The sequence below is a fragment of the Dromiciops gliroides genome, chromosome 1, assembly GCF_019393635.1.
Source record: "Dromiciops gliroides isolate mDroGli1 chromosome 1, mDroGli1.pri, whole genome shotgun sequence".
Classification (NCBI taxonomy): domain Eukaryota; kingdom Metazoa; phylum Chordata; class Mammalia; order Microbiotheria; family Microbiotheriidae; genus Dromiciops; species Dromiciops gliroides.
The window spans coordinates 528,052,796-528,067,057 of record NC_057861.1 but is presented as its reverse complement, the minus strand read 5'-3'; the positions used below and the strand labels follow the sequence as shown (position 1 = coordinate 528,067,057).

The window sequence follows — 14,262 nt, the reverse complement described above, 5'->3', positions numbered from 1 at the left end:
GCATGGAAAGTGCATCTGTCCTGCCAATCAAGGGGTGATAAGGGATCTGCTAAACTTTAGCACTTCACATGGAACTGAGTATGTGCCCTTTGACTCATATCCTTTATTTTATTTTATTTTATTTTATTTTATTTTATTTTTAGTGAGGCAATTGGGGTTAAGTGACTTGCCCAGGGTCACACAGCTAGTAAGTGTTAAGTGTCTGAGGCCGGATTTGAACTCAGGTACTCCTGATTCCAGGGCCGGTGCTCTATCCACTGTACCACCTAGCTGCCCCTCATACCCTTTAACTAACCAGAGTCGAGTGGGATAGAGCAGCTCCTCTGATTTTTTTTTTAATTCTAATTCATTATTGATTTATTTTTATCATTCTCTTCTTTTTAAATTTTGAGTTCCAAATTCTTTCTCTGCCTCTCCTAAATCCACAAAGAAGGCAAGGAATATAATATCATTTATGCTTGTGAAATCATGCAAAACATTTCCATATTATCCATATATTTTTTTTAAAAAAGCAAGAAAGACAAACTGAGAAAATTATGCTTTAATTTATGCTTAAAATTCATCATTTCTCTCTCTGGAGATGGATAGCATTTTTTCATCATGAGTCCTTTGCAGTTGTCTTGAATCATTGTATTGATCAAAGTAGCCAAGTCTTCCACAGTTAATCATTGCTTTTACTGTGCATATTGGTCTCCCAGTTCTTCTCATTTCACTTTGCATCAGTTCATATGTCTTCTGAGGTTTTTCTGAAACCATCCTGCTCATCACTTCTGATAGCACAATAGTATTGCATCACAATCACATACCATAACTTGTTCAGCCATTCCCCAATTGATGAGCGTCCCCTCAGTTTCCAATTCTTTGCCACCACAAAAGAGCTGCTATAAATATTTTTGAACATATAGGTCCTTTTCCTTGTTCTTTGATCTCTTTGGGAGACAGACCAAGTAATGATGTTAGGCAACTCCCCTAATTGCCCCGTCACACAGCTAGTAAGTGTCAAGTGTCTGAGGCCGGATTTGAACTCAGGTCCTCCTGAATCCAGGGCCGGCGTTCTATCCACTGTTCCACCTAGCTGCCCCCCCCCCCCGTCACATACACGTTTAATAAATATTTGCTTGAACAAATAAAAGAAAAAAATGGTTAAATGAAATTATCGGGCTTTTAAAATAGATGCCCAGGACATTGATGTCATTCCTTGGCTCAGCTTCCTCCTCTGTGAATATGCTCCACACTGGTCTGTCGTTCTCAGTTCAGAGTCAGGTACACAAGAGTGGGATTGACCAATTTGTGAGAAATAGCCCTCTGGAGGTGGGGAGACACAGACTCCAGCACTGGCTATTGTTGGGACACTGACTAATGAGAATTGCATCTTTCAGGTCAGGCTGCCCTCTGTTTACTTTACTTGGACCATTACCTGAGCCGGCTCCCTCTGATCCCACGGATAAATTTATGCCTTATCTTGCCTCATTAGAATAGGAGCTTCTTGAGGGCAGGCACAGTCTCCCTTGTTTTGCCTGTATTTAAAAGGACAGTTACTTAACACAATGCTTGTCACACAGTAAATGTTTAATAAATATTTTTTTATCTATCTATTTAGCTGTGTGGGACAAACTTGTAGAGGTGGGTAACCAGCAGGCAAGGTGAACTAGGCATCAGCAGGATGACTTCCAGAAAAAAAAATTAAATGTGAATTGTGCTTTCAGAAACCGCACCCCAATACATCAGCTCTGAGTCACTGAGGAACCTGATTTGGGCTCATTGTCTTCTAGGATCATTTGATCATTTCTCATGGAGAAATCTTAGCAATCTCACTGGAGTTTAGCAACAGCCCCAAGGCATCCCTAGTGACATCTACAGAATAACCTTTACCTCAGTTGGAAAAAATTCCCCTTTCTCTTTCCCAATTTCTCTTCAGCTCACATTTGCCTCCCCTCCCCCCTTCCTCCTTCCCTCCCCGCCCCCCCCATGTCCCTGTCTCTGTCTCTCCTTCCCTCCCTCCCCTTCCATCCCCCCTCTCTCCCTCCCCCCTCCCCCATCTCTCTTTCTTTCCTCCTCTTCCTCCTTCACTCCCCCTGCCATGTCTCTGTCTCTGTCTCTGTCTCTCCTTCTCTCCCTCCCCCTTCCGTCCCCCTCCCCCGTCTCCTTCCCTCTCTCTCCTTCCAACCCCCCCTCCCCCATCTCCCTCTCTCTCCCCCTCCCTCCCTCTCCCCTCCCTCCTTCCCCTGTTTCCCTCCCCTCTCTCTCTCTCTCTTCCTCTCTCCCCTCCTTTCTTTTTTCCTTTCCTGATTCACATATAGTGTGGAAAGGACACCTAGTTATGCATTGATCTTCCCAAACCCTAGCACACCAATGCAGTTAGCAAGCTTAGCAGCAGCAGCTCTGTTTGCAGAGGCTGATGACATATAATGCCTCTGCAGTGTCATTCTCTCATTTTCTGCCAATCCTGGGGTTTTGCTTCTTAAAATCTCGAAGTCTCTTGGACATCTAAAAGGTGCTATGTGCAAAATACAACTCCGTTGTATTGCTGGCTTATACTGACAAAAAAGGGGGGGCAGCAAGTGGGTGATGATGAGTTACAAGGAATTAATTTCACCTCCAGGTTCAGCTGACTTCTCTCTATCCATCTATTTATACAGTACCTATCACCATGGTACCTCGTTGTCTTAACAAGCATGCTATTATAGCTCAAGAAAACACAAAAGGGAGAAGTGAGACAATTTTTTCCTTACATTTCAGCATGGGAGGTGGTGTGGGGGTGCAGGGGGGGGATGGCTTCTTAATCTGAGCTACTTGACTGGGAGTCAGTGCAGTCTCAACCTAGTTTCTATTCCTGGGTTTTAAATAACCTCAGTAAAATCCTCTGGCTTTTCTAGATAATGATGATAATGATCATCGAATCACAGAGGCTCAGAGTGGGAAGAGACCTCAGAGGTCATCTAATTCAGCCCTTACCTGAACAAGGTAGCTGGCATTTAGGTGGTATTTTAAGGTTACAAAGCATTTTACATGTATTATCTCACTGTGATCTTTGCAACTCTATGAGATGGGTGTTATTATCTTCATTTTGCACAAGGGAAAATGAAGGTTCAGAGGGTGACTTGCCCAAGGTCACAAGGATGCCTTCTAAGGTAACAGAGTCAGAATTTGAAAACAGATCTTCTGACTTGAAATCCATTGTGCTCTTTTCAGGTCGATATAGTTGCTTGTAGACGTCAGTAAACTGAAGCTATCAATTGAGTGATGTGACAAAGATATTTTCAGAGTCAAGTATGCAATCCTCAATACATACCACCCGAAGCAAAGCAGTAGGGACATTGTTATTGTTCACTTGTTTCAGCTGTGTCCCACTCTTCGTGACCCCATTTGGGGTTTTCTTAGCAAAGATACTGGAGTGGTTTCTGCCATTTCCTTCTCCAGCTTTCCCATTTTACAGATGAGGAAATGGAGGCAAACAGGGTAAAGTGACTTGCTCAGGGTCACACAGCTAGTAAGTGTCTGAGGCCGTATTTGAACTCAGGAAGAGGAGTCTTCCTGATCCCAAGCTTAGTACTACAGCTTGCTGGAAAATTCCAGGGCTAGACAGATCCACTATGAGGGTATTGGTAAGCAATGAGCTGGTCCTTCCTAAGAAAAGCCTACATGCAAAATGGTGGGTCTAAAGGGCCAACTCCCAGAGAGGTTCCAGGCAGCAGCAGCAGTAAACAGATGACCATCTCCATGAGAGCAAAACAGTCTTCTCAGCTACCATCTTTCTCTCACCGTCAATCAACAAGCATTTATTCAGTGTCTCCTATATGCTAGGCACTGTACACTGCATTGGAGATACATAGACCAAAATAAAACCATACCTGCCCTTAAGGAGCTTATACTCAGGATGGCTAGGTGGTATAGTGGGTAAAGCACCAGCCCTGGAGTCAGAAGGATTTGAGTTCAAATCCAGGCTCAGACCCTTGACACTTACTTAGCTGAGTGACCCTGGGCAAGTCATTTAACTCTGAAGCCTCACCAAAGAAAAAATCAACATGTCAGAAATAAAAAATTGGTTTTAGGGGCAGCTAGGTGGCACAGTGGATAAAGTACTGGCTTTGGATTCAGGAGAGCCTGAGTTCAAATCCAGTCTCAGACACTTGATACTTATTACCTGTGTGACCCTGGGCAAGTCACTTAACCCACATTGCCCTGCAAAAAAAAAAAAAAGGAGCTTACACTCTAGAAGGACCAGATAACGTGTGTGCATGTGTATATATACACACATATACATATACATACATGTGTGCAGGTATGAATATGCAAAGTAGATTCAAGGTGATTCAGAGGGAAGAGTAACAGTAGTAGACAGGCTGAGCAAAGGCTTTATGTAGAGGTGGCACCTGGGTTGAACTCTGAGAGAAATTAGGGATTTGGGGAGGTGAAAGGTATGGGAGAGAGGGCAATTCAAGCATGGATGCATCTCTGTATTCCCTTTTCTGATAAGAAGATATTTAATGTCCAAGTTTCTTTTGAAAAATAGCTAGCCTTTCTATAGTGCTTGAAGATTTTGCAAGCTCTTTACAAATATTATCTCATTCTAGTCTCACAATAACTCCAGGAGGGAGGTACTATTACTATCCCCATTTTTCATTTGAGAAAACTGAGGTAGACAGAGGTTAAGTGATTTGCCCAAGGTCACACAGCAGCAGAGGTCAGATTTGAATTCCAGGTCCGGTGCTCTAACCACTGTGCCGCCTACCTGCCTTAGGTTTGTTGACTTGAGTTGGTCCTGAACCACAGGTTGCCTTTTGGGTGAATGTTGAACATTATTATAGGATCACAGATTTAAAATTGAAGGGAGGGGCAGCTAGGTGGCACAGTGGATAAAGCACTGTCCTTGGATTCAGGAGGACCTGAGTTCAAATCCGGCCTTAGACACTTGACATTTACTAGCTGTGTGACCCTGGACAAGTCACTTAACCCTCATTGCCCCGCTAAAATAAAATAATAAAATTGGAAGGGACCCCCTCATTTTACAGGTAGGGGAACTGCAGTCTAGAAAGCCGAGTGAGCTGCCTGAGGCAACCTAAGTACTGGGCGACAGAGCCTATTAATGAACATTAACTGGAATCTTGGTGTGGGAAAGGGAAGAGCTAGAGAGACAGAGAAAGAGACAGAGACAAAGAATACAAGTGCCTGGGGCAGCTAGGTGGTGCAGTGGATAGAGCACTGGCCCTGAAGTCAGGAGGACCTGAGTTCAAACCTGACCTCAGACATTTAACACTTACTAGCTGTATGGCCCTGGGCAAGTCACTTAACCCCAATTGCCTCACCAAAAAAATATAAATAAATTAAATTAAAAAAAAAAAAGAATACAAGTACCTAAAGAATGATGGTAAAAGTTTTTGAAGTGATTTGAAATTAGGAGAAAAAATATAGGAACATTCACTGGGTAGATCTTCATAGCCAAGACAATCATGTGTTTACCAGAGCATTCAAATGAGATCTAATCATTTGGCCAAATGACTTTTCACCCTTGGGCTAGGCAGGCAGGCACAGCCTTGATGCCCACAAGAGCCCTTTGAGAGCCTTCCAATTGAGTAGAGTCAGACCTAACAGCCAGTAGAGAGATCCATAAGGCTGAATGCCCAGGTGCTCACTGAGGTCTATAGCATCATATTTTCTTCATTTAATTAAATTTTTTTTTTGATGAGGCAATTGAGGTTAAGTGACTTGGCCAGGGTCACACAGCTAGTAAGTGTTAAGTATCTGAGGCCATATTTGAACTCAGGTGCTCCTGAATCCAGGGCTGGTGCTTAATCCACTGTGCCACCTGGCTGCCCCAATTAAATTTTTTTTTTTAATTTTCCTTTCCAGTTCCAAATTCTCTCCCTCCCGCCCATTGCTCCCTCACCCATTGAGAAGGCAAGAAGGGGCAGCTAGGTGACACAGTGGATAGAGTACCAGCCCTGGATTCAGGAGGACCTGAGTTCAAATCTGGCCTCAAACACTTGACACTGACTAGCTGTGTGACCCTGGGTAAGTCACTTAACCTCAATTGCCTCACCAAAAAAAGAAAAAAAAGAGAGAGAAGGCAAAAGTATGATACCCATTATAAGTATGAAATCACGCAAAACCTATTTGTCCATCATGATCTTTTTTCTGTGCAGGAGCCAGGATGGAGGAAGAGAATGAGTGCTGGTCCAGGAGTCCAAAGACTGGGGGTGACTTTTGGGTGAGTGACTTTGAGTAGCTCTGCCTCAGTTTCTCATCTTTAAAATAATAACAGTAATAGGGGTAACTAGGTGGCTCAGTGGATAAAGCACCAGTCCTGGATTCAGGAGGACCTGAGTTCAAATCCAGCCTCAGACACTTGATACTTACTAGCTGTGTGACCTTGGGCAAGTCACTTAACCCTAATTCCCCTGCTCCCCTCCAAGAATATAATAATAATAACAGTAACATCTGCCTTGCCGTTCTCACAGGATTGTTGTGATGATCAAGTGACAAAAGCTGAATGTGATAATGTTAATATTAAGCAAATATAAAATACTACATGTCACTGGCCTTTGCATATACAGCAATAGCCAGAACCCCAGAAAAAGCTCTGTTTCCACCTAGGTTCAAATGCTACCTTAGCCAATTACTAGCTTAGTTTGTGTGACTGTGTTCGAGTCACTTGACCTCTGTCTGCCTCAGTTTCCTTAACCATAAAATGGAGATAAATACAGTCTCAAACAGTAGAGCAAATCCATGCTCTAAGTGCCTGCAAGGGCCCCTTCCTAATTGTGTCATCTTGGGCAAGATTCTCCTAGTCTCAACTCAACCTCAGCTTCAGATTTCTTTCTCTACTATTCCCTATCCATCACCACCACCATTCCCAACTACCAGGGGCTACCCAGTGAGAGTAATATTGTTTCCATTTTACAGATGAGAAAAGAGAGACTAATAGTGTAATTACTAATAGTAACCTGCCCGATGTCACACAGCTGGGAAGTATATGGCCAAGACTCAAACTCAGGTCTTCTTGACTCCAAGTCCCATAGCTTTTTCTATCTCCAACATGGTGCCTGTTAAGGAAATGCTGTGATTTGGGAAAAGTGGTATAATGGAACACAGTGGAACACACACACACACACACACACACACAAAGGTTAAAAAACCTCATATTAGTCCAACCCCTTCATTTTGAAGATGGGGAAACAAGGCCCAGAAATGTTAAGTGATTTGCCCAAGATCACATGGGTACTAAGTGACGGGTCTGGGATTACAATGTGCTTCTCCATGAAAGGTGAGTAGGGCACCCTAGCACAACTCCTCTTGAACTTCAGTTATCTTTGTGTGCCCACAGGGTTGTGGATAAGCTTTTGGGTTTTGATCTTAAGATTTTTAGATCCTGGAAAAATGACAAAGTTTAAAATTTAGGTTAAAAGCCAGTGTGTGGGTTAAAAGCTACAAGTCTCAGATTTGGGGGGAAGAAATTAGGCTTCATCAGGTTGATGGTTTTAGAGCTTTTTACTCACAGGCTGCTACGTATTTTAGGGTTTGCAAAGTGATTCAGAAGCAGCTAGGTGGCACTAGTGGATAGAATGCCAGACCTGGAGTCAGGAAGATCTGAGTTCAAATCCTGCCTCAGACACTTACTTGCTTTTGTGACCCTGGACAAGTCACTTGACCTCTGTCTGCCTCAGTTTGCCTACCTGTAAAATGGGGATAACAATAGTACCTGCCTCCCAGGGTTGTTGTGAGAATGAAAGGATATGATATTTGGAAAGCACCTGGAACATGGTAGGCACTTAATAAATCTTGTTTCTTTCCTTTCTTTACATATTTCATTTGACACCCTCCACTCCTGAGGGACCCATGGATAGATTTCAGGATATCCATTAACTTGGAAAAATATATATATTTTTCACTAAATTTTGGTTCCCTTTGTAATCCTACGTATTTTATTTTATACTTTTAAAAACATTATTATAAGGAGTCCTTAGGTTTCACCAGGCTGCCAAAGGGGTCCACATAGTTGTTGTTCAGTCATTTCAGTCACATCCAACTCTTGGTGACCCCATTTGAGGTGTTCTTGTCAAAGATATTGGAACGGTTTGCCATTTCCTTCTCCAGCTCATTTTACAGATAAGGAAACTGAGGCAAACAGGGTGAAGTGACTTGCCGGGGGTCACACAGCTAGTAAGTGTTTGGGGCTGCATTTGAACTCAGGTCTTCTTGACTCTGGGCCCAGTGCTGTCTCCGCTGTGCCATCCAGATGCCCCAAAGGGGTCCATCTCACACACACACACACACACACACACACACACACACACACACACAAAGGTTAAAAAACCTCATATTAGTCCAACCCCTTCATTTTGAAGATGGGGAAACAAGGCCCAGAAATGTTAAGTGATTTGCCCAAGATCACATGGGTACTAAGTGACGGGTCTGGGATCTGAACCTAGGTCACAGCATTATGGACCTAGAACGATAACAACCTCACAAGCTATTAAATCTAATCCTCTCATTTTATAGAAATCTCAGGGAGGGTAAGTGATTCACTACCACCCCCCAAAAATAGGGTGGTGCCAGCGGCGAGATTTGAACTCAGGGTCTCTGACTCCAGAGTCAGCACTCATGTTCTTTCCACTGCACCACACTGTGTGCCACGTGGGTCTGTCCTCCCTCAATCTGACGTGTTGTCAGCGCTATTTGTATCAGAGAGCTTCAGCATTCAAAGGCTTGCACTGGGCATCCTAATCCCTGAGTCCAGTATTCCACATTGATGGTGCTAGCTGCTTAGGGCAGGCCCCTTCACCTTTTGGAAGGAGGGGAAACAAAGCCCTCTACACTCTCTGTATGGCAGCCTCCCTTCCTACCCATCTCTGGAAGCAAGCCCATGTGCCTCGTGTAGCGGGGATCCAAACTTTTAGATTTGGTTGGCTTCACCACCACCCCTCCACCATCTGTTCTATCTCAAAGTCAACTTTCTGGAAAACAAATTTGGTTAGAGATTTGTGCCCAGTCTAGACACGACTTCTACTCCACTACAAATGAGAAGATAGACACCCCTTGGCACCCTCCCCAGTTCAATGGTCAGAGGGAAATAAGCTTTTTATTGACTCTATTTAATCTGAGTTCTCAGGTTCTATGGTCTAGGATAAAACTTCTTAAACTGTGAGTTGTGACCCTATATATAGGGGTCATGTAACTGAATGTGGGGTCACAAAAAATTTGGCAGTAAATGTTTGATTTGTATACCTATTTTATATACCTATATAGCCAGAGTTGAGTAAAAATTTCTCGGGCAAAAAGGGGTCATGAGTGGAAAAAGTTTAAGAAGCCCTGGTCTAGGAGACCCTCACTGGCAAGCACTCACTAACATCCCTGGGGCGCAGAAAGTTGTTTTGAGACAGAAGAGCATCTTTCCTGAAATAATGATGAAAAGAGGGAACCACAGGGTCATCATCATTCCTACAGACACTGGAAACTTGATACCTTGTTCTTTAAAGGGGCTGGGGGGGTAGCACATAGTCTCTGCTCAGGGTTTTGAAAAACCTATCTCTTCTTTTCTTTCTTTCTTTCTTTCTTTTTTTTGTGGGGTAATGTGGGATTAAGTGACTTGCCCAAGGTCACACAGCTAGTAAGTGTCAAGTGTCTGAAGTTGCATTTGAACTCAGGTCCTCCTGAATCCAGGGCTGGTGCTTTATCCACTGCGCCCCCTAGTGAGCCTCTTCTTTACCAGTTCCTCAGGTCCAGTTAGTATGCTTGGGAGTCTGGGCACTGCTTAACCAATAGGCATGATGGTTTCTTGGCCTGATTCCATTCTCATGTTTCCTCTACCCTGGTTTGGCTGGGTCTTTCAGAGGTCTGGGGAGGGAGAATGTTAGGTTTGTGTTTGGGCCAGAAATTCCATCCTCATTATGTTCTGTATTTAAAGAAATCAGATGTACATATATAACCTATATCAGATTGCTTTCTGTCTTTGGGGAGGGGGGAGGGAAGGGAGGGAGGGAGAAAAATCTGGAACATGAAATCTTATAAAACAAATGCTGATGATCCAACCATTCTGGAGAGCAATTTGGAACTATGCCCAAAGGGCTATAAAGCTGTGTATACCCTTTGACCCAGCAATACCACTACTAGGTCTTTTTCCCAAAGAGATCATAAAAAAGGGGAAAGGACCCACATGTACAAAAATATTTATAGCTGCTCTTTTTTTGGTGGCAAGGAACTGGAAATTGAGGGGATGTCCATCAATTGGGGAATGGCTGAACAAGTTGTGGTCTATGAATGTAATGGAATACTATTGTGGTGTAAGAAACGATGAACGGGGCAACTAGGTGGCGCAGTGGATAAAGCACCAGCCCTGGATTCAGAAGTACCTGAGTTCAAATCCAGCCTCAGACCCTTGACACTTACTAGCTGTGTGACCCTGGGCAAGTCACTTAATCCCCATTGCCCCGCAAAAAAAAAAAAAAGAAAAAGAAACGATAAGCAGGCAGATTTCAGAGAAACCTGGAAGGACTTGCATGAACTGATGCTGAATGAGATGAACAGAACCAGAAAACATTGAACACAGTGTCAACAACATTGTGTGTTGATCAACTGTGATAGACTTGACTCTTCTTAGCAATACAATGGTCCAAGATAGTTCCAAAGGAGTCATGATGGAAAATGTTCTCCAAATACAGAAAAAAAAGAACTATGGAATCTAGATGCAGATTGAACCATACTATTTCTATTTTTTTGTTGTTTTTCTTTTCTGCTCTGATTCTTCTTTCACAGCATATAACTAATGCAGAAGTATGTTTGATGTGATTGTACATATATAACCTATATCAGATTGCTTGCTGTCTTGGGGAGGGAGGGGAGGGAGGGGAGGGAGGGAGAAAAAGAATCTTAGGAAAACAAATGCTGAAAACTATCTCTACAATGTAACTAGAAAATACTTTTATGATATAAAAACCCAAATGTTGAAAACTATCTTTACATATAAGAGGAAAATAATAGAATACTTTTAAGATTAAAAAAAAGAAAGAAATCAAATCATCCCTCACTCCAGCTATTTATTAACTGTAGAGGCTTTGACAGAATTGGGGCCAACTTGATTCCTCCCTATAGAGTGGAAAAATAATTAACTATGCTTTATGTTCCTATCGATTCCCATGAGAGTGTCCCTGGAACATACAGAGAATCGTGAGTCCCAGTGTGGTGTGGAAGAATGTTGAACTTGGAGTCAGGAGGCCTGGGTTGGAATTCTGACTCAACCACTTACTAACACTGTGTCATATTATCTCAGTTAGCTCATCTATGAAATGGGGACAATCTTGCTTTCACTAACAACCTTACCAGATGCTTGTGAGTAGAGTGTTCTATAAATTGTAAAGTGTTATATGTGTAGACAGATAGATATAGATACATGCAAATATGCACACATACATATATACACATATATCTATCATCCATCTATCCATCCATCCGTGAGCTATTGCTATTATTACTAAAACCTTGCTTAGCTGGGCACTGTGTGGTTCTGGCTCTTGAACGACAGCTCAGCTAACACAGTTTAGTACAGCTGTGAGTATAATCTGAAAGGCTTATACTTGTAGAGCTGTTTCAAATAATACATTGCTGCAGAAGTCCAATTTTTTTTTTTTTTGGTGAGGCAATTGGGGTTAAGTGACTTGTCCAGGGTCACACAGCTAGTAAGTGTCAAGTGTCTGAAGCCAAATTTGAACTCAGGTCCTCCTGAGCCCTCCAGGGCCACTCCAGAAGTCCAATTTTTCCCAAGAACATTGGCGCACAAACGAACCCAAAATGTTTGCTAGAAAGCTGCTCTCTGTGACTCACAAGCTGGGAGGGCAGAGGAAACCTTTTAAGGACAGGGGTGTCTGGCAGCCTGGCACAGTGGGGGACCACGGGGGCAGGGGGCAGCCTGATGTAGCTTCATTAAGCCCCAGCCTCCCAGGCCAAGGCCTTGGGTCTAAGAGGCTAAATTCTACCTATAGAGGCTACAGCTACAAGTCAAAAGGCAAGCTTTATTTTAGATTGTAAGCTCCTTGAGGGCAGGTACTGACTGTCTTTCGACTTTTCTGGGGGGGAGAGGGCATCCTCAACACTTACCACAGTGCCTAGCACATAAAAGACACAATGCTTTTTGAATTAAATTACATCTTTCCATCCTCATCATTCAGCCCTACATAGTAGGCACTTAATAAAATGAGATAATAGATGTCCGATGCTTGGCAAACTTTAAAGCATTAGTGTTTATTCTTAGTAACAATGAATGCTAGCTGATTGGTTGATTAAACAGATTTAACACCATTATCCCTAGGATACTAAAACAATGACTTCCAGGTGGTGCTTCTGACTTCCCATCTTTGCTATCAAGTCTCAGTTTCCTTCTCACTCTGGACCTCCATTGTGCCAGCCTTCCTCCCATGGATGAGTTCTTTGGCAGAGTGGGGGTGGGGAATGATTCCAGGCTGGCCCTGGGTCATTCCCCTCCAAGCCATGCTTCCTACTCCATAGATTTCTCAGACTCCTCTCAGTTACCTTGTACTCCAACCCCTTTCAGCTCCCATTTATATATTGTTCTTCCCCATTAGAATGTAAGCTCCTGGAGCAGCTAGGTGGCTCAGTGGATAAAGCACCGGCCCTGGATTCAGGAGGACCTGAGTTCAAATTCGGCCTCAGACACTTGACATGTACTAGCTGTGTGACCCTGGGCAACTCACTTAACCCCCACTGCCTTGCAAAAAAGAAGAAGAATGTGAGCTTCTTATTATGCCCAAAGGGCTATAAAACTGTGCATATCCTTTGTCCCAGCAATACCACTACTAGGTCCCTATCCCATATAGATTAGGGAAATGACCCTATGAGTACAAAAATATTCATAGCAGCTCTTTGGAATTGGAAATGAGGAGATCCCCATCAACTGGGGAATGGCTGAACAAGTTGTGGTACATGATTGTGATGGAATACGATTGTGCTATAATAAATGACAAGTAGGATACTTTCAGAAAAACCTGGGAAGACTTACACAAACTGATGCAAAGTGAAATGAGTAGAACCAGGAAGACAGTGCATACAGAGACAACAATATTATATGGTGATCAACTGTGAATGGCTTAGTTATTCTTTTCATGAATTTGCATGTCATCCTTGCGCAGGGGCCATGCTAATCTTCTCTGTATCATTCCAATTTTAGTATATGTGCTGCTGAAGTGAGCATGGCTTAGTTATTCTCAACAATACAATGATCTAACTGTGATAGACTTAGTTCTTCTCAGCAGTGTAATGATCCAAGACAATTCCAAAGAACTCATGATGGAAAATGCCCTCCACATACAAAAAAAAAGAACTGTGGATTCTGAATGCAGATTGAACCATACTGTTTCTACTTTTGGTTTTGTTTTTTGTTTTTTGAGGTTTTTCCCTTTTGTTCTGATTCTTCTTTCACAACTTGACTAATGCAGAAATATGTTTGATGTGATTGTACATATATAAAACCTATATCCAATTGCTTTCTGTCTTGAGGAGCGGGGAGGAAAGGGACAGAGGGAGAAAAATTTGGAACTAAAAAATCTTAGGAAAACACATGTTGAAAACTATCTTTACATGTAACTGGAAAATAATAAAAGACTTTTTTGATTAAAAAAAAAGTACAATGATCTAAGACAATTACAAAGGACTTGTGATGAAAAAATGTTATCCATCTCCAGAGAAAGAACTGGTGGAGTCTGAATGAAGATTGAAACATACTTTAAAACAACAACAATAACAACAACTTTATTTTTCTTGGGATTTTCTTGTCTTGACTAATATAGAAATATGTTTCGCATGATTGCAAATGTATAACCAATATTAAATTGCTTGCCTTCTCAGTGAGGGGGAAGAGGGGAGAAAGGCAGAAAGATAATTTGGAACTCAAATTTTTAAAAAATGAATGTTAATGCTATTTTTTACTTTCTTTCATCTTTTAAACTCAAGTCTTCTTATACAAATTGACTAATATGGAAATGTTTTACACGATTGCACATATATAAACTATATCAGATTGCTTGCGGTCTCAGGAAAGGGAGAGAGTGAGAGGGATGGAATTTGAACTCAAAACTTTTTTTAAATGTTAAAAAATATTTTAACATGTAATTAGGGAGGAAAATAAAACATTACAATTTGAAAAAAATAATATGTTAAAATTGTTTTAACATGTAGTTGGAAATAATATTATTTTTTAAAAAAGAATTTAAGCTCCTTGAATTCAAAACTGTCTTTCCTTTGCATTTTTGTTTA

The 14,262-nt window shown here is 42.1% G+C and overlaps 1 non-coding gene across 1 annotated transcript; it reads right to left on the bottom strand.

The window, feature by feature from the left end:
* Positions 1-13,094: 13,094 nt before the first annotated feature.
* On the bottom strand, positions 13,095-13,201 carry LOC122737572. Its single transcript, XR_006354398.1, has one exon. It is a non-coding gene; the product is annotated as a U6 spliceosomal RNA (small nuclear RNA).
* Between the last annotated feature and the right edge of the window lie 1,061 nt (positions 13,202-14,262).